The sequence below is a fragment of the Varanus komodoensis genome, unplaced genomic scaffold (genome assembly GCF_004798865.1).
Source record: "Varanus komodoensis strain SLA01 unplaced genomic scaffold, ASM479886v1 scaffold14_1, whole genome shotgun sequence".
NCBI classification, from domain to species: Eukaryota; Metazoa; Chordata; class Lepidosauria; order Squamata; family Varanidae; genus Varanus; species Varanus komodoensis.
In genome coordinates, this window is record NW_025335438.1 from 19,467,414 (window position 1) to 19,491,893 (window position 24,480).

Consider the following 24,480-nt stretch of genomic DNA (forward strand, 5'->3'; position numbering starts at 1 on the left):
TTCTTATCTCTTCTAGCTATTCTCTGGAATTCTGCATTCAATTGGGTGTATCTTTCTCTTTCTCCCTTGCCTTTCGCTTCCCTTCTTTCCTCAGCTATTTGTAAAGATTCCTCAGACAGCCATTTTGCTTTCTTGCATTTCTTTTTCTTTGGGATGGTTTTAGTTGCTGCCTCTTGTACAATGTTGCGAACCTCTGTCCATAGTTCTTCAAGCACTCTGTCTATCAGATCTAATTCCTTAAATCTATTTGTCACCTCCTGTATATTCATCAGGGATATGATTTACCTGAGTGGCCTAGTGCTTTTCCCTACTTTCTTCAACTTAAGCCTAAATTTTGCAACCAGAAGCTCATTCTCTGAGCCACAGTCAGCTCCTGGTCTAGTTTGTACTGACTGTATAGAGATTCTCCATCTTTGGCTTCAGAGCACATTGTCAATCTGATTTCTGTGTTGACCGTTTGGTGATGTCCATGTGTAGAGTCATCTCTTGGGTTGTCAGAAAAGTGTGTTTACTATGACCATCGTATTCTCTTGACAAAATTCTACCAGCCTGTGCCCTGCTTCATTTTGTACTCCAGGGCTAAACTTGCCTGCTATTCCGGTTATCTTTTGGCTTCCTACTTTAGCATTCCAATCCCCCATGATGATAAGGACATCATTTTTGGGTGTTAATTCTAGAAGATGTTGTAGACCTTCATAGAACCGGTCAACTTTAACCTCTTCAGCACCAGTGGTTGGGGCATAGACTTGGACTACTTGATGTTGAATAGTTTGCCTTGGATTTGAATTGAGATCATTCTGTCATTTTGGAGATTGTATCCCAGGACTGCTTTTCCTACTCTTTTATTGACTATGAAGGCTACTCCATTTCTTCTGAGGGATTCTTTCCCGCAGTAGTATACTGATGGTCATCTGAATTAAATTCACCCATTCCTGTCCATTTTAATTCACTGATTCCTAAGATGTCAATGTTCAGTCTTGTCATCTCTTGTTTGACCACATCCAGCTTGCCTTGATTCATGGATCTTACATTCCAGGTTCCTATGGAGTATAGATCTTTGCAGCATCGGACTTTCCTTTCACCACCAGATACATCTGCAACTGAGTGTCCTTCCGGGTTTGACCCTGTCGCTTCATTCTTTCTGAAGCTACTAGTACTAGCCCTCTGCTCTTCTCCAGTAGCATATTGGACACCTTCCGACCTGAGGGGCTCATCTTCCGGCATCATATCTTTCTGCCTTTTGGTACTGTCCATGGGTTTTTCATGGCAAAGATACTGGAGTTGGTTGCCATTTCCTTCTCCAGTGGATCACGTTTTGTCAGAGCTCTCTGCTATGACCTGCCCATCTTGGGTGGCCCTGCACAGCATAGCTCATAGCTTCATTGAGCTACGCAAGCCCCTTCACCACGACAAGGCAGTGATCCATGAAGGAGGACAAATCTAGATAGCATTCTAAAAAGCAGAGACATCACACTGCCAACAAAAGTTCATATAGTCAAGGCTATGGTTTTCCCAGTTGCAATGTATGGCTGTGAAAGCTGGATCATTAGGAAGGCTGAGCGCCAAAGGATTGAGGACTTTGAATTGTGGTGCTGGAGGAGAGTCCTGCAAGTCCCTTGGATTGCGAGGCGATCAAACTGGTCAGTCTTAGAGGAGCTCAATCCTGACTGCTCTTTAGAAGGCCAGATGCTGAAGATGAAACTCAAATACTTTGGCCACTGAATGAGAAGGAAGGACTCCCTGGAGAAGAGCGTAATGTTGACAACAATAGATGACAAAAGAAGAAGGGAACGGCAGAGGATGAGGTGGCTAGATGGAGTCACTGAAGCAGTTGGTGTGAGCTTGAGTGGACTCCAGGGGATGGTGGAGGACAGGAAGGCCTGGAGGAATGTTGTCCATGGGGTTCTGATGGGTCAGACATGACTAACAACAAAAACAACATTAGCAAGTAACTTATAGTGCAGGTTGGTGCAGCAGTCTTGTAAGATGCTTAGACTACAGTAAAAAAGATATGAACAAATATTGGTCACAAGCATTAGGTCAAAATAAATGTATCAACTCCTCAGGAACCCTTGGCGTTTATTGCATTCATTCATTCTTTCATTCATTCATCTGTTTACAAGATTTAGATATCACTCAATAACTAACAAAATTTCACAGCAATGGACAATAAAAAGGAAGGAAAAATAAATCAGATTACAGAATTAAACTCCTTAAAATCAAATTATGCAAATAAAACCATGTTTGGTTAGTCAGGGAAGACTTTCTTCAGTAAAAATATCTTCAGCAGACACTGAGTACGGGTTTTACATCATGAGTGCCTGACATCAACAGACAGAATTTCCACAGAAGAGCAGCAAATGCAATGAAGAGTCAGTTTGGAGTGGACCCAAATGATCAGCAGGTTCACCAGGAGTGTCATGCAGTAACTGTATAGGTGCACTTAGTGATTACTGGGTTTGAGCCATGCAATGCCCTTGAAGAATGAAACCATATTTGCTCAAACTCTGCAATCCATTTCCATTTGAACATAATGAACATGTAGTGTACAAACCCTCAAATATATCATTCTGCATGTGAAAAACAATGCTGGCAGCTCCAGCATTCTGCTTCCTACACACACAGAGAGACACACACAAAAAATGCATTCTGATTAAAAACTAATTCCAGATCCATTATTCCATTTCACTTTTGTATGGAAATAAAATGCATTAGTGCAATAGCTATGCAAAAATATAGATAACCTATCAGACCTGACTAGCTATCTCCATTTTAATGTGGGTGCAAAAATGCAAGTAGAAAAACCATGTGATGTTTCATCAGGAATGCACAAGCTCCCAGATTATCAGAATTTGCCATTTACTATCATGAATTCAAACAGGAGTTCAGTTTTCTGGGTGAGAAAAAGCACATATTCTTGAATCTGTGATTGCGTTTGAAAAGGTTTTTTAAAAAGTCTTTTTGGAAAATGTATACTGCAATGCACATTTGACTAACTGTCCTGTTCGAATATAAAGAAAAACAGGTTGCAAATGAAAACTTGAGTGAGGTAAAGCAAGAAGAACTGGAGAAATTTAGCAAGCTTGAGCATTCCCAGTGCTTCTGCCTAGGAGTGCTTAATGGCCTTTTGAACATAGCTATCTTAGAGTTGAGCTCATCAATTGGATTGGCAACCCCGCTTAGATCATTGTCCAATCTTCACTATATTATTTGAAAGTAAGTTCTACTTAACTTAATAGAAGTGATATTGAAGTAACTTCCAAGTAATGTTGTTAGGATTGGATGCCAAGGTATAATTCATAAGCCAAAGAGGGTACTTGGATTTATGTCACTTATCTTCCCTGAGCAAAATGTGACTTACAGTGTGATTTAATGTGGCTGCCCATAACCCTCCAGGCTTGAAGGATTGTGGGAATCCTGGCAAGGGAAGGAGGAGCATGAAGGCAAAGATTGCCTCCATCCTTCTTCTGCCCTGAAATTTTGGGCACCTAAATCTTTTTCTCCTGCTCACAAGGAGGAGAGATACCCTAGGATCCCTCATGCAGTGGCAGTTTCTCACTTTTCCCTGCTCCCAGAATGCTTTCCAACAATGGCACCAAAGTCAATCTTCTGATCTTGGAGCAAACCTGGCATGATACGCTCCATATTTTTCATGTCAGAGTGAGGACTGTGAATTTTCCAGTGTCCATCATCTAGCAATCATGGGGTGTGCCTTAAGTCACTTAATTGCATGCATGAGCCATGATTGGCTATCTGTAACTTGTCAAATGACTGGTCAGGAGTGTGCCATGAATTTACAGAACAGAAAGATCCCATTGGTCATCTAACTGCAGCAATACTGGTACCTAGACCACTTCAAAATGACAGGGAAATTGTATCACAGTTATAGTAAAACAGTTTTATGTTATTTGTATAATAGCTTCAGCCACAAGAGTTTGCTTCAGGTATATTAAATGTATATATAATTCAAACTGACTTCTAAGGCCCAATATTTACTTTTCTTTTAGGAAACTATTTCACTTTTGTGTAGCAGTTGTATGTTGCACATAACTTAGACCTAACTAAAGTCATTAGCAAAAGAAATGGATGCAAATTTCAAGATTTAGAAAAAAAAGATGTCACGCCTTTTAGCATATAAACATACTTTGAGGAGCTAGTCACGGTTCTTAATGCATGATTTATAAGGAATGTGCACATCAACATTAGGGTGGCCAATTGTGGAGTGGCAAAAAAGGGCATGCACCACCCAAAAAGAAGACAAAATAGAACATTGATCTGCATAACATTTGAATGTAACAGTTTACAAGTAAAGCTGGAAATTTAGAATAATAATTATTCAAAGTTAAATAGAAATCAGTGCATCCCACCATAGTGTGGAAGTCTGAGACAAATTCAAGTGTGCATCTTGTTCAGTCTGCTGTCCAGCTGCTTTTCATGGGCAGCTTTCAAGGCCCACCTCTTCCTTCTCATAGACCTTTTTCTCTGTATAGGAGTTGGACTGGCCAACCCATCAAATAAAGGACTCACCTCTGTAAAAATGGCACCTGACCACCCTGTGAAGCAATAGGACTCTGGAAACAGGACTCAGGGGTGGGATGCTGGTATACCCGAGGGTTGATTTTACTAGTCTTCTCATAGTTTGAGGATGTTTCAGTCCATCTATAAGGACTAACTATGATAAGATAAGGCACCAATCAGTGCACAGTGACAATTCAACAACACCCACCCACCCCATTATCACTCAGATTAATACATAGATGCATACATACACATACAAGCACAAACATGTCCGCCACAGAACCAGCTATGAGGAAACTGGTTTGGTGCAATGGTCAGATAGGCAGCAACTGACAATTATGACACCAAACAGCTGGCCTTTCTACCATTTAATTGGCAAACACGTAAGACTGTTCTGCTGCCAATGAATTGAGGACACCAGATACAAAAGTACACATTCTGCAAAGTTGGTAAGTCAGCCCTACAAACATCTACCTTTTTAATGAAAAACAGATAACATTAGTTGTAACCATGAAAGAAGGCATGCTAGGAGAACCCATGAATTTCTCAGGAGAAGGATTAAATTTCCATGCAAAATCACAAGAGGCTCAGGAGAACCAAGACCAAGAACTGTCAAGTAGTTGGATGGAAAATGTGAGATGTTAGCTCAAGATCCAGCATGGGAAGATGCTAAAATGACCATCATATGGCAATGCTCTTGGGTATTCTAATGCCAATGTGATTTTGGAAGCAAAGCAGGGCCCATACCTTCTGGTGCACAAAGTTATTGCCTAATAATTAGCCACAAGAGAACAGAGAAATAGACTCATGTTATGACTTATATAGTATTTGATGGGTCCCCGCTATGACAAGGCCCAACCCCACTCTATGAAGCAGAGCTATATAGGCTGGAAGAAAAGCATAGCTCCTTTATTTAAGAGGCTTCAATTTTCTACCCTCAGGTATGGTTCCACAGGAGAAAGGGCTGGGAAAGACCAATATAGACTTACCCGAGGCAGGAGAATGATATAATCAGTCCACAAGTAAAGGGATTAATGGTCTCACCCTAGAAATGACTTTTCTTTTGCCCAACCAGCCACATATGCTTTTAAGTGACTGTATACTTATCTGGACTCTAATCATCTCCCCTACTATGTGGGAGACACTGCCATAATTTATGTAGCAGAGAAGGTTTCTTAAATTAGTACATGCTTTTTCTAAGTCATGAGGGAAAGCAGCTGAAGAGAGTCTGTGGGAATGGAAGTTGCATGATCTGTGCAACTTGGGCTGCTTAGAGTGAGTCATGTTACCCTTCCTTGCATTCTTTTTGTGGCCTGTCTTGGTTTTGCACTCCCACAGAGCAGTTGAATTTGGATTCTGGGTCCTGAAGCAGAATCTCTACCAAGATTCTTGTAAGACAATGGTTCATGGAAACATGCCCGTAGCAAATTATTGTAAGCCTTCCTTGCTTGCTTGCTTGCTTGCTTGCTTGCTTGCTTGCTGTTTGTGCAGAGTGCCTTTAAACCAGAATGTGCTATGAACAGAAGGACAGCATGATGCAACTCCACTTCATGCAAGATCTGTGCTCCATTGCTTAGTCTTGTAAATCCCTCCTTTGTGTACTGTTATTGGCTACAGTGGGAAACCTTATTCAGGCATTCTATTTCTGGGTATAATGATATAACCCAATGAAGTGGGACAGAGTAGATAGCCCCACACCTTTCATACTGTTGCTGGCATCCTCTGCACATAGAAGGTGATAGAACTGGTGGCTGAGGAGATATGTTTAGCCTGCTACCTCCCTTATCTGTTTATCATACCCAGAAGGGAAGAGCCTGAGCAGGAATCCTATTCTCCATACCATTCTTCTATACTGGTGCTTGTATTTCAGTCTCCTCTTTTGGAACTGTTACCTCAAGTCATTGCACAGAGCAGAATGAAGCTCTCAGCTCTGTACAAGTCCTCTTAAGCTCCAGTTTTGCCTTGCTACCACCGCTGCTTCCCAACCTCCATTTTTTTACCCCATGTGCAGGATTGCTGTGCTGGCAATTGCTATGGTGGCATAAAGTTTTCTACCCACTGTGCTCTGCAAGCACATGGAGCACAGGTCCTGCCATTAAACACATTGCCTACAGCATTGTGTGAGGCTATTGTATTTAATAGTAAGCACAGGGGGTCCATTTTTAATCAAGACCAGAGCATGTGGGGAGGGAAGTTTACACTCTTCCTTCATCCACCACAGTCCAGACAAATCATCTCCCCCTAATATGCAATCAGTGACTGAAAAAAGGAGCTCCCACCAGGAACACTTTTACTATCAAATGTGTTCAGGCCCTTAGGAACAGTTCTATCCTGTCCTGCAGGCATAGTTTATGGGCAGGTTTGCTTTGTAATTCATTTTTATTCACAGCTGAAATGGCAAAAGAGTGAGAGACCATCATCTTAAAGATAAACTCATGATTTCATCCCAGCATACTAGAGGCAGGACAGACTCCTCTCCATCACACTAACAAAAACCTTAAATAATTGAGTAGCCTAATCAAAGGAGAAGAAGGGTTTGTTTGTTGGTATGTTTGGTTTAATTGCAATATACAGCCTGCACACAATGAAAAAGCAATAGGGTAAGGCTATGAATGCATTACCTGACTTTTTAAAATATTGCTACTGAATAGAGATTTCCCAATGGACCCATATTTTTTTTGAAGAATAGATACTATACATTTTCTATTGCTTTTTGTTGTCCTTAGAATAGAAACTTGAAGAAATGTTTTGTAAGCTGCACACTTTGAACCCACATTGGAAAGAAGTCCACTGTTTTCTAAAAACTCAGTTTACTCAGTCTCTAACATTTAATCAGCTAAAAGTTAATCAAGTTATTATTTCTCAATAAAATTCCTCTTACTATATTACAGTCTCTTGAATGACTGAAAATGCTCTTGGGTGCTTATGCACATACTCTTTGTGATATTTTATTTGCATAGAGGTGTAGGCCCACAATCCCCACTATAAAGATTTCCCTCTCTATCATTTGCCCCATGAAAATGGTCAACCCAAAACATTTTGCTGCCTAAGGTGAAAGATTAAATGACAAGCCTTCCCACTTCATCTAAATAAATTGACCTGGCCTTACTGACAGTCAAAGCTTTCTTTAATACTGGCAATGAAAAAGCATCTTCTGCTGCATCTGAAGCAGGCAGGCTACATGACGGGCAGGCCTTGTGGCACATGGGTCTTTCCTCCAATGCTTTGCTGCTGGCTCTTAGCATTCACTGCCAGAAGAGATTGCCTCATGATTGCACTGGCTTGAGTCTGGAGGCTTTCCTGTGTTGGTGGAAAGGCTATGTCATTGGTTAGCCCCTCTGTCATTAAGGCAAGGGTATTTCCTTAGGAGGGGGGCTTGTAGGATGCCAGAGAGCAACACAGGTTGGTTCAGACCCCAATTTGTTCAAGAGTGTGCTGGGCCAACTGTTTTATTTGAGCTTTATTTGAGCAGAAACTGACTTCTTTTGTGACTACTCATCCCACTTGTTTAAAAAAGCATGTGCACATTTGCTGCTTTCAAATGTGTGAAATAAAGGTCTGTATGAGATTTATAGATAAGAAGAAATTAGTGAAGTTTGATGCAGACATCTCAAATCAATAGATTAATAAAAACATAGTCATACTTCAGTATTTCCCCTTTTTAATTTTACTGTGCCATTCTCAAATTTCAGAAGTGTATAGAAGTGTGTTTATTAGGAAAAGTCAGACACTAAAATGTGTATACGTATTCAAATAATATATGAAAATATATTCTGTAAGGCAATGTTATGTATATTTAAGCAAAATTGGATACAATTATGCATGCATTAGGAGAAATATTCATGAAATGTCTATGAAATGTATATGTTTCATGCTGACACTTTAAAAGAAATCATGATACAAAAACGGGATGAAATGAAATTGAACTTGGAAAAGTTATAAACTGAAAGGGACAAATCCCTTGCAGTCCACATGGTTCTACCATGCTGTCTGTCGCTCCAGACTTGTAAGAATGAACAAATGTCTATTTCAATCACAGACTGGTAAAACATAACATTGGAATAGGAAAACAAATAATGAAACACGTAACACTTACAAACTAGACTTGTGAGAAAATCATTAACATTAACCCTAAACAAAAACTCTAAACTTGAAATTATATTATTACAATTCATTAGTATCCACCAATGGCAATTTACATCACTTTATAGCAGCTGATCAAAAGCTTGCCATTTTTAGAGTGGCTTTTGGGTTATGATCTGACAGCAAATGTAGTTGGTGCTGTTTATCTGCTCTCCTGGGAAACTATTATATAATAGGAAATATAACTGAATGCTGTAGACCCTGATAAAGGAGTGCAACATAGCAAGACATAGCCTACTGTTTTCAGTTCACCACTCCTGCAGGGATGTACCAGTCCCTGAAATGGTTTCCTTCTGAACCTTCTGTCCAACAGGACAGAGGGCAATACACTAAATGTTGCCTTAGTGGAATCTTTCCTAAATGTAGGAAGGTGCAAATCAGACAAAGGTAAAAATGCCTTTCCATTATCTCTATCTTTGTATTATCTGAAGGTAGGTATGACTCTGGAGCTGGTGTGCATGAGAATAATTGTATGGGAGGTCATAGGAGGAGCAAATCTCTGCTGCGAATTAAAAAAAAAAATATGGCAGTGCCTCAGCCCCTCTACATTAGAGAAGAAGAAAACACTTAAGTTGCAATCCTATGCAAGCTTAGACAGAAAAAGGCCTACAATTCCCAGCTTGTCCCAGTCTGCTATGTGAAGGGTTGTTGCCTTAGTACTGTGCCTTCAGTCAGCCCCCTCTAAGTGCTTTGGAAGGGGACAGAATGCAGAGGAAATGCTAGCCTCTGAAATCCCCACCTCTGTTAAGCGGCCTTTATTCCTCCAAATTTCTAGAAGGTTATGGGAAGTCACAGCACATAGTCCTCCATCCCACATAGCATATTTACCATGCACATTTTGCACCATATTCTCACTAATACAGCATTATATCAGCAAAAATAAAAAGTTCCTTGTTATAAGATTTCCCACATTTTATAATAATAATCACAAAGTGATATGATTTACAATTAAAGAAAACACAATTATTTATTAAAACAATTTAAGCAGATCTTCCAAAGGAAATTGTGCGATTGGCTACATAGAAAGAGGTAAAGAGAAGGAAAAGGCAAAATTAATCCTCTGTAATATATGATATTTATCATTATTATCACATTCTGTATTCCAGGCTTCTTATGTCATATAATAAACTAAGCTGTCAATGAGTCAGCAGACTCCATTATAATAATTCTAGGCAATTACACAGAGCTATTCATTTTCAAAGCACTGTACAATATTAATTAGTTAATCAAGCCCATTTTAAAATGGGATAAACCAATTTTCCACACATTTATGCTGCTTCTACTCCTGTGGCCCTATTAACATTCATTTTCTAATTCATAATTAGACTAAACCTAATGATTGACAGTTAATGTTTATTATGCAATCATAAAGATTTATGAGAATTCTATTTCTGCTCACTAAACATGCAAGCATGCCCTCTTCACAGCCCTGGAAATCAGCACAAGCCAAGAACATAGCCTCTGAACATTTCTGCAACTTCTCAAATGTCTCACGTTCAGTTTTGACAAATTTCTCCACTTAATTTTTACAAAAAACTTCAGAAATGTGATCTGATATTTTTAAAAAATCACTCATGTTTTAGTGTGTGTGGGGAGGATTGTGGAATTGTAGAAATTTGAACATTTTTTGCACAACATTTGCATTCTATACTTGTTCATTTTGCACAATTTTCCCATTTGTGCAAAATGAACAGTGCTATTAAGCACAAGAACAAACTGAAGAAAGACAAGCAGGAAGTTTATAGAATCTTTATGATCCAAATATGTCCCATCTGTGTGCATTCATATTGCACTGACTTGCAGAAAGGTAAAAATTATTTCACCCTGACAAGGTAGCAATGTTATTCATACAGAGGAAAAAGCAGGAGCAATCCCATTTTAATCACTTGTTCATAGTACTCTGCTATTCCTGTGTGTAAACTACTTTTGGATTTCATTATACTCATTTGTAATTTGATTTTATTAGATTTCATTCTCCGTTTTTGGAATAAATGTCTTTTGAAGGGCAGAACAACAGAGAAGTATATAATAGGTGTGTGGGTTCATTTTTGCAAACACTACACTAGTGACTAGAGAAATCTGGAATCTTGAATGATGACAAAAATGCTGTAGTTCTTGCTCAAAGGGGGTTATGGTTAAGTAACAATTCAGATATTCACAGAGACCCGCAAGGTATTGGATGGGGTAAAAATACCCAAATAAATACAAAAATAAATATAAATAAATAAAGCCAGCATAGCATAGCAGTTTCCGTGTCGAAGTGGGACTCAGGAGATCTGGATCCACAAACCCACTCAGCCCTGAAGCTTTCTGGGTGACGTTGGGCCTGTTGCTGATCTCAGCCTAACTTACATCCCAGGGTCATTGGGCAGATAATAGGATAAAAAGGAGCATTATGTAACCTGCCTTGGATTCTTTGCAAGAAAAAGGCAAGAAAGAAGTGTGTGTGTGTGTGTGTGTGTGTGTGTGTGTGTGTGTGTGAGAGAGAGAGAGAGAGAGAGAGAGAGAGAGAGAGAGAGAGAGAGAGAATGAGAATCCAAATGTTCTTATGAAAATTTGATGAGTGTTGAAATTATGTGTAAATACTGAAAATCCCAATCAACTCTCCTTTGTGCCTGGAAAAAAAAGAGATTTTGCTTTTAAATGCTACTACAATAACACTGGAACCCAACAAAGCTTTACATCATGAACTTAGTTCAGCAAAACACAATTATGTACGGTGAGTCTTACACTACCATTCTGCACTGCTGTACTACTTTCTATAGAAGTACTTGAACAGTTATTTAACAATCCACCACACTTCTGCTCTGAAGGTGTCTCTATTTTAGAATAATTTACTGTCTATCTTGGATTAGGACAGGAGTGATCCCTGTTAGACTGGAAAATGCACTACCTTAGGTCAGGTAGTGCATTTTTCTGCAGGATTATAAGACAAGAAGTTCTGAGCATTTGAATTATCCCTGCACAGTGGCTGGATGAGAAGAGATCAAGATACAAGCTGACTTTCCTCTTTTGCTCCATCTGCTGCAGAGCAAGCATCTATCAGTGCATACTTTTTTGCTAGGAAGGGACAGACTGATATTTAGGCCTCAACTCATGCTTTCTGTGCATAGAAATGTTTCCATGGCTTACTTTGACAATTTGAATTTTGCTGTCACTGGTACATGACACATGATTTACAACAAGTGCCATTCAGTCAGAATTCCTGAAGCATGTCAGTTAATTAATTTAAATAACCACTAGAAATGGATATTTCTCCTGTCAATCGAGGTACCATAGCAGTTTGCAATCCGCTTTGGATTAATGCCTATTTGATCTGCACAGATCATATTGTCTGTAATGCAATTGTTTGAACAACAAGCACTCTGTACATTTGCCCCATGTGAAGAAGATACATTTGTTGTCATAAAGAATTTACCAGATCATAACAGAGAGATATTTGATTCTTTTTTTATCCTGGTATTCTCATTATTTCCTTTCAATTGCACACAATGTTACTGTTTGGTTTTCAGAAACAAATACTTTAAATTCAAAATGAGAATTGCTACATCTGAATCAACTTTCTGACTCACTCACCTCTAGGTGACATTGTTCCTTGTAGATTATTTATACTTCCTGGTTGTTCTTTCATTTCACACTTCAAGGAATTGTCCTACCTTGCCAGCAATTTTTCCTTAGCGTCTATAACAGTTTTACTTTGACGTTTGTTCCTTTTTACATCCCTGGGACAACATGACCTAGAAATTTCCAAATAGCGACTGAAATGAAAACAGGTCAGCATTGGTCTTTTCCAGAGTGATTGCAGAATAACAGTAAAAATAATGAATTTTTGCTTATTTACACTTGAATTATACATAACATGCAGATGTTTTCCTAAAGTTACTCTGCCTTTTCTTAATCTGTCCAAAAGAAAAAGAAAACAAGGGGAAAGAAGTTCCATAATGAGAGAAAAAAATGTTTTGGCATGTTCTACAGTACAAATTCGGCTTCAGTCTTTCCTTCATGCTTACTGCTCATTATTTGTTTATCAATCTTACCACAGCCTAGAAGTTGCTCCAAGTTTGCCAGTGTACTGCCCTGGGTACTCCTACAGTGACAAAGAACTTCTGAGATTGGATTGGTATTTTTCTAATTTCTTCCCCAAACTGGGAAAATACATGTTATTTCTTTCCCCAGAGCCAGTTCCAGTTCTTCCTACTGCCTGCTTCTGTGACCCTCACATCCCCACAACACTGCCTTGCCCTTTTCACATCTTACAGAGGTTCAGCAGCAACAGTGGCAATTGAATCAGAGAAAGGGAAGTGCTACCCACTTCTTTCTTTCCTTTGTACCATCCAAGTGAGTGTCATGGTGTACTAAAGGACGGGTTTATTTCTTGTTTACTTAAATGGTGTACATCTTTGAGGAAAGGCAAAATCCCCTTTAAAAATGTTTTCCAAGCACCATGAAGGACCCCAGATATGGACATTGTGTGAGGCACACAGGACACAGTTTACATCCACTGACCACACGGTGCTGGTGTGGGGTGAGGCAGGGTTAACATAGAAACATAGAAACAGAGCAAGTCAGAAGGGGTCTCCCAGGCCATCTAGTCTGACCTCCGGCACCAGCCGGCTCCGCTCACAACATGCCCACCATGTGGACGTCCAGCCTATCCTTGAACACCTGCACCGATGGGGCCTCAACGACCTCTCGTGGACCCATTCCACACCCTCGGGGTCCTGACTGTCAGGAAGTGCTTCCTGGCATCCAAATGGAACCTTGGCTCCCTGAGCTTTGCTCCACTGGAGCGTGTCCTGCCTTCCTCTGCAGGGGAGAACAGGTCTCTACCCATCTCCATGTGACATCCCCTCACATACCTGTATGTCGCCAACATATCCCCTCTGAGTTAAGGATAGCCCACCCCATCGGTATCCATCCTCAGGGCTTCTCACAGTTTCTTCCTGTCCTTTTCTATTGTAGCTAGTTGCACAAAGGATGAATAGCAAGCTTTGTTTTTACCTCAAAGCAGATTGGCCGTGGCATGGGTTTTCTTTCCTTCCTTTCTGTACATCATAACAGGGGATGGAGGACTGATTAACGAGCAAGTAGAGTTGGAGTGGTCTTATTAACTAAGAATGGGACTGATCTCATTTTAGGAGAGAGTGTGTGGGAACACACCTGGATAGGTAGGGATTTTGCTGAGTCACATGTAAAGTGGTTGGGGATTCCCAAAACCTGTTCCTCAGTGCTGTGAGAGTCCATGGGAGACAAACAGATTTCTTTGGGGTAAATGGCTCATCTACCTAACCCTGTGGGCTCTGTGGAAAAGTGAATTGGGAAGGTTTCTCTCAATCACTACAATGATGTATCTGCTTGAATGGGGTGAGGGCTCAGACTACTCTCAGATGAAGGACTGGTTCTTCTCGTGCAAGTCAAGTCAGGTCACCAGCAGTTCCACCATTGAAGTTCCTTGCTCTTTCCTTGTTAGTTACCAATTAAATTGTGGCCATACTTACCCCATACCTCTGTACCTTGCCTCATTTTTAGTCATATGTTTGGAAGGATACTTCCCATAGTGCACTATTTTGTGTGATGCTATTAGTATGGGCAATCTGTGATAGGATATGGAAATGTGGTAAGATACTAGTATTTAAAGGGCTCTTGGAAAAGCTACTCCTATTATAGTATAAGGGAAAATACAAGGTCACACAGTATCTACCAGTTTGTGATTGTTCAGAAAGGATTTGTGACTCATGATTGTTTAGCGACAAAATAACTTTCCATCCAAATTAACCTGCTGAATTGAAGAAACATAGGGCATGTTTGTGTGAAATTACTGTGAACTGTGTGCCGTTCTAATATTACCAGACAGAGCTCAGAATATGCTGAAAGGAATCCTTTTCTTTAAGTCTTTTGTGTGTGTCTTTTGCACATGCTTCTAGGCAGTATATCCTGGAATTTGAGTAAGTAACAAAGTAGACCCTGCAAACCTGAAGTCTGTCCACCCCTGTTTGCTTACAAAAGACAACAGAAGAGAGGGAGGTGGACAGAGGAGGACATTTTTCTTTCTACCCCTTCTCTTGCCACCACTGTCCATGTACCCTTCCCAGATCCATGAGGGGAAGGGGGAAGGAGGGAGAGTCTGGTTGGGCAAGGGAGCTGGAATGGTTGGTGTGGCCAAAACCAGGTGAAATGTATGCAAGCCTTCCTCTCCACATGCTTGCTTTTTGATCTGAACAGGGAAAGGAGAGTCTGAGGCAGGTGTTCTAAACCCAATCTGAGAGACCTTGGCAAACTCACCACAACATCCTCACCATAAACCTTGGCAAACACTTGTACCATGCAACTTTGAAGAGTGGTCATTATTTAAAAACTGACTAAAAATGGGAAAAAACTTGGAGAAAAATTATCCGTATTGACAGAAAAACTACTCCTTCCTGTAATTTCAGGTCACAAGCAAGGAATTAAATTTGGTCCTATGCGGCAGCAGCAGTAGGTGTGAATACTGCAGCTGAATGAAGCATTTTCTTGGAAGCTGTGCAGCTTTTGTTCATAGGAAATTCAAACACAATAGTGAATTATTCATATTGCTACTAGAACACATATCAGCCTGAATAGAGAACAACAATGTCAATTATTATGCTTTATTACTTAACCTGTCTTATTGCTGCATAGTTCTCTATAATACTCCCTTCCACCTCACAGAAAAGATGGGTGATAGATAGCTAGATACAGATACATCAGAAACTCTATGATGTGCATCATACCAGTTCCCCTTGCATGTAAGAATTCAAGTGATTGTGAAGTAGAAAGCTCTTCTGCTAGTGTGAACTAGGCAAATGCTCCAGCTTCTGATGATGCAATTTCTCCCAATGCTCCTGTATTTTATATCCAGAGTTATGGTTAGCTTCTTTCAGCTAATTAGACTCCCTAACGAAGGTCAGTCTGGCACTTTTTAGATGTGAACTAACTTTTTAGAGATTCCATTCTATCCAACAGGCAAACTGTATTGGAATTGATTGGCAATATTTTAAAAGGGATATTTTCAAAAATACAGTGTGACTAGCTTTAAACAAACCAACACACCTTTAAAAAGGTCTCTGCTCTTCTGATTTAGTATCAATTTGAGGAGTTCATTGCTTTTTCTTTAGCCAGAGAGTAACAGCATTTGAATCATAGCCTTCTAGAGGACCCTTCTTTATGGAAAAGAAAAGATACTTCTTTTACTGTGTCTCTACTAATGATGGCCCCGTGTCATGGCTTCACAGAGACTAATAAATCTTTCCAAATCTACAGAGGAATGATTGGCTGCTATAACCCAAGATTGACTTTTAGAACAACATAAAATCAGTTTATTTCACCAGAACCTTGAGTACTTTTGTTAGCTCACATTTTAGAACTGCTTGTCTTCTGTTACTTACCTGCATTGCTTTTAGCATGTCTGAAGCTGAACCTCTGCTGCAGGTGACACTTTCCCTTCAGGGGACAAAATTTTACCAGGGAAGCTAAACATGCCTTCTTAATAATTGCAGAGGGGGTATGCATTTATTCTAAAAATGAAGGCAAAATGACATGAATGAGCACCCTTTATTTCATGCAGTCAGGGTGCAATCAAATGAAGACGCCCATGATCCATTGAACTTGGAAGATTATCAGAATCCTATGTAGGGCAAGAGGAGCAAGGATACCATGCTCACCTTCCTGAACTTCCCACAAGTCAGTGAGATGACTAGCTATGATGCTTCAGATGAGCAGTGAAGGAGGCTGAAAAATGACTAAGATACATATCTTGGTGAACCTATCCTTCTCCCTGCATTCCTGTCACCCTGGAATACCATCTTTACTCCTTCTCCAAGCTTACACTTACAACTTCAGAAAGGCAACCAGTGCAATTATGTCTATGCTCGCTATGGGGCAGGGGGAGAAGGGCACTCTGAGCATGAACCCCAAGCTTTGATGTTGGAACTCTTCTCTGATCTCAGAACTTGGAAATGAGAAGTCCTCTGGCCCTCTGGATGCTGTTTGGGGATCATAGGATCACTTTGTCCATTGTACAATGTATAGGTTACAATATTTTAGCCTCTTTAGCAGATGAAAGGTGGATCAGGAGGGACATAATAGTATAAAATTATGCAGTGTTGCAGAAGAGCTTCAGACAACCTGGTTAACTGGCATTACATGGGCACCTTAGCTCAAGAATTCATTTTGGTTTTGGGAAGCACAGCTTGACAAGCTGCATGGAACATCATTAATAAGAATCTAGGCTGCCGCAGTGATGGGCATGTGCTTGACTAATTTAAGTGGAGTACCAATGGCAATATGCGCATGCCATTGCCCAGCTGACTAACCCATGAGAGTCCCTTTGAACTAGCCAATCCAACCTGGTAGAAAAATTGGTTCCTACCTGAAATGTCACTGACTTGACATTTCATCAGTCAGTAACTGATCAATTTGAATAACAACTCCTGGTTTTATTATTGTATGATGCTGCTCACTTCCCTAGAAGCAAACTATTGTTCTTTTTGTTATGATCCCTCTGGATCTAGCCCCTGAGCTACCAGGTTTTTTATACCATTTGTTTTGAAGCCTAGACAGCCAGTGAAATGTATATTTATTTATTTATTTATTTGGACAACTTGTTGTATACAACCTGTAACGTAGTGGTTAGAGTGCTGGACTGGGGACATGGGAGATCTGAGCTGTAGTCCTCATCAGGTCATTGGGTGTCTGTCACGTACTCTCAGCACAACCTACCACACAGGGTTGCTGTTGTGAGGATAAAATGCAGTTATGTAAATTGCATAGGATTGTTCCCTAGTTACCTTCAATTAATTTGGATGTGGCTGTGTGTTTGAAACCTCCTCTACAGCTTCAGTCACTATAAGGCCAACCAGCCCATGGCTGTGCCATCAAGACAGTCTGAAGCCAGTAAAAAATAATCTGAAGCACAGTTACATGGTTGCTCCATCTCTCCTGCGGTGGGGCAGTCTCGTTCTCTGGGGAATGGAGTGATCAGAACCATCTCTCAGGAAGGATGGGGTGCACCAATGTAGGGGCCGTGTTAGAGGTGCCAGTGGGAGTGTTTCTCAGAGCAGTGTTTCCAGCTGCATATGTGCTTGATTGAGGAATATATGAAACAAAGGCTATTCCAACCCATATTTTGCTCTTTGGGGCATTTTTAATAATAACAGAGAGATTGAGTAGGATGGTGGTGGTGATGATGATGATGTCTCCTTGCTCTGGTCTTTATATAGAGAAAAACTATAACAGTTCCTAGCTAGTGGAATATTTATTTTCAAAGGACATGTTTGCATATTTTCTAAGCCCCACTGATTTCCCAGAGCAGACTGCATATTTCAAAGGCACAAACCATGCATAAACTACACATATTGTAGGCTCTTCTTTCTGTTTTGTTGCACACTCCAGACTCTACATAAAGCACTTTTCCTTTTCTTCTCTAGGTGGTGATGTCCTATAGTGGAATAATGCAAATAAACAAGCAAGAAAATATGTTTTTCTTCATTTCCAGAAACACACCAATTTTAAAGACCTACAGAATTTGCTCTTTAAAACACACACAGAAGTGAAACTGGAGGGTCCAGATAAAGAATCTATAAACCCTGTGAGTAAATAATGATGAGTGCACTATAAATGCTCATGTAAAAATGTTCTTAGGTTCTTGAAGAGAGAATGCAGCATATAGGAAGAGGCAGAACTTGGCTACTGAAGTTAATCAAACTTGGCTGCAGCAAAGAAGGATTTGGCAAAGTAGGGAAGTTAATGCTCAATGAACCAGTGATGCTTTGATAAAAATTCCTGATAAAAAGCAATCTATATCTGACTAAATGCAAATTACTTTGGAGACCAGATCTCAAAATACTTATTTGAATATAAAAGCTGAACCAAAACAGTTACATTTCAAAGGAACTGAGAGAGCTTGTGTATTTAACTGGCAGAAGAGACTTTTCATTTAATTTAAGCTTTCAATCCCTCATTTTTCCTCCTCTCCCATTCCCCTTGACCCCTCAAAAGAGAATGATTGAGCCACAGAACAGTGACTGTAAGGGAATTTCCCGCCCACCCACACACCACTGGTTCAACAGTGACACAAAGGAATAGTAAAAACTGTACCTTGCAATGGCTCTGAAAGGGCATATTCAAATGACATTGAAACTAGGCACAATGTGATACTTTGGCTGTGAAACTCTTACTGGTACTTTCCACATGGGAGAGAATCACTATCACGGTATGGAAAACTGTACACCCACTTCATGCTCAAAAGACGTGCATAGTCCTGAGGAGCTGTGGGAGTACTCACAAAAGCCAACTGGAATCCTGAAGGTTTCATGTAATCCAGTCCATTGAGATCATTCTAAACATTAATTCACTATGTTGGTATGTGAGAATCATAGCTATTCTCATAAGCAGTAGCAGCAGCAAACAACTTCCTGTGCTCTTCTAGCCGGCAGCATTGGTGACCCCCACAGTTTATATGAGTCTTGGTATAGTATAAATGTATAAATATAGTATATGTCTTGGTAGGACATTGTCATGTATAACATGACGCCAGGCAGATGCACTTCAATGACATACGTCTCTAATAATCCATATATTCACAAGGAGATTTCACACTAATGGAGATGGTTAGAGTTTGGATGAAGGAATCTGCGACTTGATGAGGAAATTACCTTTTTTTACCTGATAAGTTCACCCACACTAATTTGAAGCAGACTTTGAAAACATATGGAGTTTTTTTCCTGCCACAAGGGCTATGTAACACTTAGTAGTAGTGCTCTGCTGCAGATCTAGGCTGTGATTTTTATAACCTCTATCAAGCAAGAACATTGCAATCAGCATTCATGCTATCTCATCTTTATTCTCAGAAATTTCCTAATTAAAATAGTAGTTCAATGAATTATGCTTTTATCTGCTATTCTTAGGAGATATTAAAATCTTGGAAAACTTCTTTTTCTTCACTAAAATTTCTTTCTACAGTTACTAAGATATGAAAACCCTCTTTCTGCAATATATTATTGCAAAGAATATAAATGAATGCCATGCTTACCTAATGGATTGTGTGTGTGGTGGAGGGGGAGGTGCTTAACCTTTTTAACCTTTTAATATAGTTCTATTTATTTCAGTCCATATAGTATATGCAAAATTAATGTGGTTAATTGCCAAATTGCTCGTACTTCTGTTTCCTTGGTTTGTTTCATAGGGTTGAGCAGCTCATTATCCTACCTGGACCTGATGAGTCACAATTCCATAATAAGCAATTTTTTTTTTCTTTAAAGCTTTTTACTTTGCTCTTCAGCCAAATAAGCTTCTAAAAAGGCTTATATATGACCAATAAAATATTTCTTGCTTGCAAACATACAGTCTGAGAGATGGTGCAACACAAAATAAAAGGAAAACTGGAAGAATAAGGAAGAAGCTGATTCCAGCATCAATTCTTAATGTTAAATAATATTTCTTATGATAACCAACTGAAATCACTCAGGGAAAGGAGGCAGCCAGGGGATGAGATAGAGCCCAGCTTCTCTTCTCGTTTGGCTATCAGGCAATATAAAAATGAAATAAATAAATAAATTATCCTTCCATTTGTGTTGGTTGCACACAGTTAAGGGAAGAACCTGACTGACTGGAAAGTACTTGGAAATTCAACACCTGCCCTTCCAAATATACAAAAGCCAGTCCTGTTTTGGTAGGGCCAGTGTCACCGTTAAGGCAAATCCAGTCATAAGCCAATAAATAACTGAAAACTCAAGAATGCACTATTACCTGGCAAGAGGGAAAGTTCCAGGATTCAGCTGTGATGCGCAGTCTGACTTAATGTTTTGGGTATATATGGGATTCCACAGTGGTTTGTAATTGGTCAACTGTTGGAGGTGATCTCATGCTTGTCTCCCTTGCATGATTGGCAATGTCCGATGGTGGCTTCTTTCTGGCAGGAGGTAATAGCATGGCTAAACTTTATGATGGAAGGTTCTTTAATATTGGCAGACATGAACAGTCTTAACTATCTATGTAGCTTTTGGTACTTAAAATAAGGTCAGCATGAATGGATCCTTTGCACATTTTTGAAACTTAAATTACTAAAATTACAACATTGAAAGTACAAACAGCCACCTGCAAAAAACAGGAATGGGTTAAAGATTTGTTGAAGCTTTTGATTCTTGGAAAGGTGTGATTTACAAATGCATTACTATATTGCTACATATTGTTGAAATCTATGTATAAATATCCCTAACTATAGCAGTATATTTTGTTACCCAGTATATACCCTTATAACATATATAAGGGTACATAGCATATTTGTATATGTATCCTACATTAGAAAATTAACACTTTATTTTATTTCTCTGTTTTTATTTTTCATTTTGGTTTTGTTTTCATTTTTGAAACTCACGCTACATTTAAAAATAAAAAGTTCTGAAGCAAGGACAAAGTCCTAACACAGGTAAGCAGACAGATACAAACACAGTCCAAAAAGTGGAGTCAGGCAGGTTTCCGGAGGTCAGTTGATTTATGGGACACAGAGAAATAAGGATTTAAGGCAGTAAAAACTGAGGTTAAGGTGTTGTTCTAGCAGCCAATAAGTCTCTACTGGGAGTTTATATGCTGACGCTTCCAAAGCCCCAACCCAAATCAGCCAAATCATGTCAATCCCTTCTCATGGGGAGGGCCCTATTCACAAGGCAGTTCTTTATTCATGAGTAGCCCTCTTCAGCCAGCATTCTTGGGTGCTAAATGGTGTCTCTCAAGAAGGCAGATCTGAAGGCCTTCCCCTGAGGACTCAGGGCTATCGCAGGCCTGCCTGTTCTCTGGGACATCTGGCTCTGAAGGTTCTAATTCATTCTTTGAAAAGGATTCTGCTAAATAGGGCAAAATAAATGACCTACTATTGGGATCAATAGAAGTTTTTAGATTAGGATGGGCAGCAGCCATGTAAAATATAGCAAAGGAATTATCAAGAGAATTGTTTCAAATAAAGAAGATGCAACACAAAAGCTTGTTTGGCTGGATGATCTACATTTATAATGCACAACATTCAATGGCAGTTTCATGAAAGAGTTATCCTTAAATAACAACTGTGGATGTGCCCATTAAGCAGCGGGCATCACCCAAATGATGATCATAAATGCATAAAATCTCTTCCAAGCCAAATAAGAACTTCTTAGAGAAATAACATTCAATTTGTCACATCTCCAAGCATTGTACACCAGAAAATTTTGTATTCTAAAGCAAGTAAGTATAAATGTGGGACAAAATGGGTGACTACATGACAGAGGAAGGAACTTTTCCACTGTGGCATCTCATCTGTGGAATGCCTTTTTTACAAGGGACTGAAAAGTAAGTGCCTACATTGTGGTCTCTCTAGCCCAAAATGAAGACTTTTAAAAATGCTTACAGACATTTTAGGTATTTTTTTTTTTTAGTGCTGTTAGACTTGCACAGTTTCACCCATGTTGATTTTTGTTTGTTTTAATGTCTTAGATGTGCCACTGCCTTTATTGTGCCTTTTGTAACATGTTCATTGACTTATTCTTATTTTGTTGTTTAACATTTTTAATTTGCACACTACCTAAAGAACTTTGGTAATTTGGTGGTATAAAAATGTGACAAATAATGGAAGTAAACAAACAATGATGAGGAGGTAGAGCTTGACCAGAATGTTTTTGTTGCACATGTTTGTATGCAACATATAATTAGCACTTAAGTAGCATTATTATAACAGCAAGAGTACTTACTGGCATTAGCAGTAACTAGAGGGAAGGATTTTGAAGCAGCGTGTTTGTATGCCATTCTGTTTGCCCTTAGGAGAAGTGTTGCAGTGGGTTGGGGGATTTGGTTTGTAAGCTGAAGACAAATTTGTAGTCTTGTCACATAGGGTAATTTCAAGCTAATACCTCTGATATTCAGCAAGTCAAATGCTTTAAGGAAGTGCAATTTTGCCAGAGTGCATTGGATTTTTCTTTTAGTATATGGTGAAGAAAGATGTATTAATTGTGTGAATTTCATGCTTGAGAACCCTGGTGAATGAAATTTAGCAGTTAGCTTTAACAAAACACCTAAAGGAAAGTGCACCTTCACTACTGTCTTAAATTAGTTTTGAACAAGGATTGATACCTCCCATGGAGTTTCTTATAGGATGACAGGGATTCTTCAAACCTCAGTCCCTGGTGTTTTATAATTACTCTAGAATCGTCCTACATTTATAGGCTCCAACCTCAATGTGCTAAGGATGGCCACAGCTGAACCTACTCACAATTATACTTTCCAACAATCCCTCTGTACACTTACCCATGTTATTCTTGAGAGCTAATTGCAAATTATCCTTCATTAAGAGGGATGGTTGAGAAAGTGAATACTGTGGCATCAGCACCTTTTGCCTTGAAAAAACAAAGCTGTAGATGCTGCAGTTGAAGGCTCTTGAACAGGCTTATTTCAGAAATAAATAAGCATCCACCAAAAAAGTGATGCATGCCATGAGCTCCATAAGCAGTAATGTGAAGGCAGTGTAGACTTCTGGATCCGTGATGGTAACTCTTTGAAGTTCACAAAAGCAGTAGACAGAAATCTACTTATTTGTTGTTAAGCCGTCCCAAGACGATTGTAGGGGACAGGATAGAAAAGCTTTAAATAAATAAATAAATAAATGAATGAATGAATGAATGAATGAATGCAGTGGCCTTGTGGACTAATTCAAAAATCTCTCCCCCACTCTAATGCATACTGAGAAACAGAATCCAGCATGAATATACAACAATGCAATAGTTGTTGCTTGGATAAGACCAGTCCAGCATTCTGTCCAGATTGTTGGATTAAGGCCTTCTTGTACTTTTTTCATGGCATGCCATGTGATGTGATCTCTGTCTTCTTTACAAGGACTGCAACCTTTAATATATTTTCCTGAGATTAAGTACTTTTAAACTCAATCAGACTTTCTGCCCAGTAATCATACATAGGATTGCACTGTAAATCATCCTTAATGTTATATTAGACACAAAATTTACAGAATCCTTTAACGCCTTGGAAACTTAACAAAGGTAAGCATCATTAATACTTAGATGAAAATGTTCCTACTTGTCCTCTGACAAGTCAACTTCTGTAACATTTTGAAAGGCTTACATTATGCTCAGCAATCATGGCAATAGAAAGATTTAGATTTACAGTTATCGGAAAGAATAGTATAAAATGAATATAGTCACTAAATATTCTTCCATTTTATTTTTCTGAATAATGGATGAACCTACCACAACTTAAATTGTAATTCTGAATTCCTGAATTCCTTCGTCTATTCTTGGATTAAAGTTCTGTAATAATATAAGTTTTGTATATCTGAACTATTAAAGAAGTACAGATCTTTTGCTTGCCTACCAGCCAGCCACCTCAGTCCACATTATTATGCTTCCAAACTCCTTTTCCTTGAAACACCATGTGCACATGATCCAAGTAATGATTTTTGTCTACAGAGATACTGTGTCATCTTTGCAGCACTTCTTGAACTGTCCATATGATTGCCATGTGCCATATCTTGGCATGGCCACATAATCAGATGTATCTGCTGGATTGAAACTTTGCCATGTTCAGGTTCAGACATGGTTCAGACCAGGTTCAGACCATGTTCAGATGTGATAACCTACACTCAAAGGTTGGGAATGTGTTGTCACTGATCCATGGCTTCTTGTTTAAATGTGGGTTATTCTGTTGCTTGAACCCAGTTGCTCTTTACCAGAAAGAACCTATATTTTGTTCTTGGGTTCTGAAGTGTAAATTATGTGTGGTTAATCAACTATGCTTTGTTGATGCAGCTGCATTCAGACTTATGATATC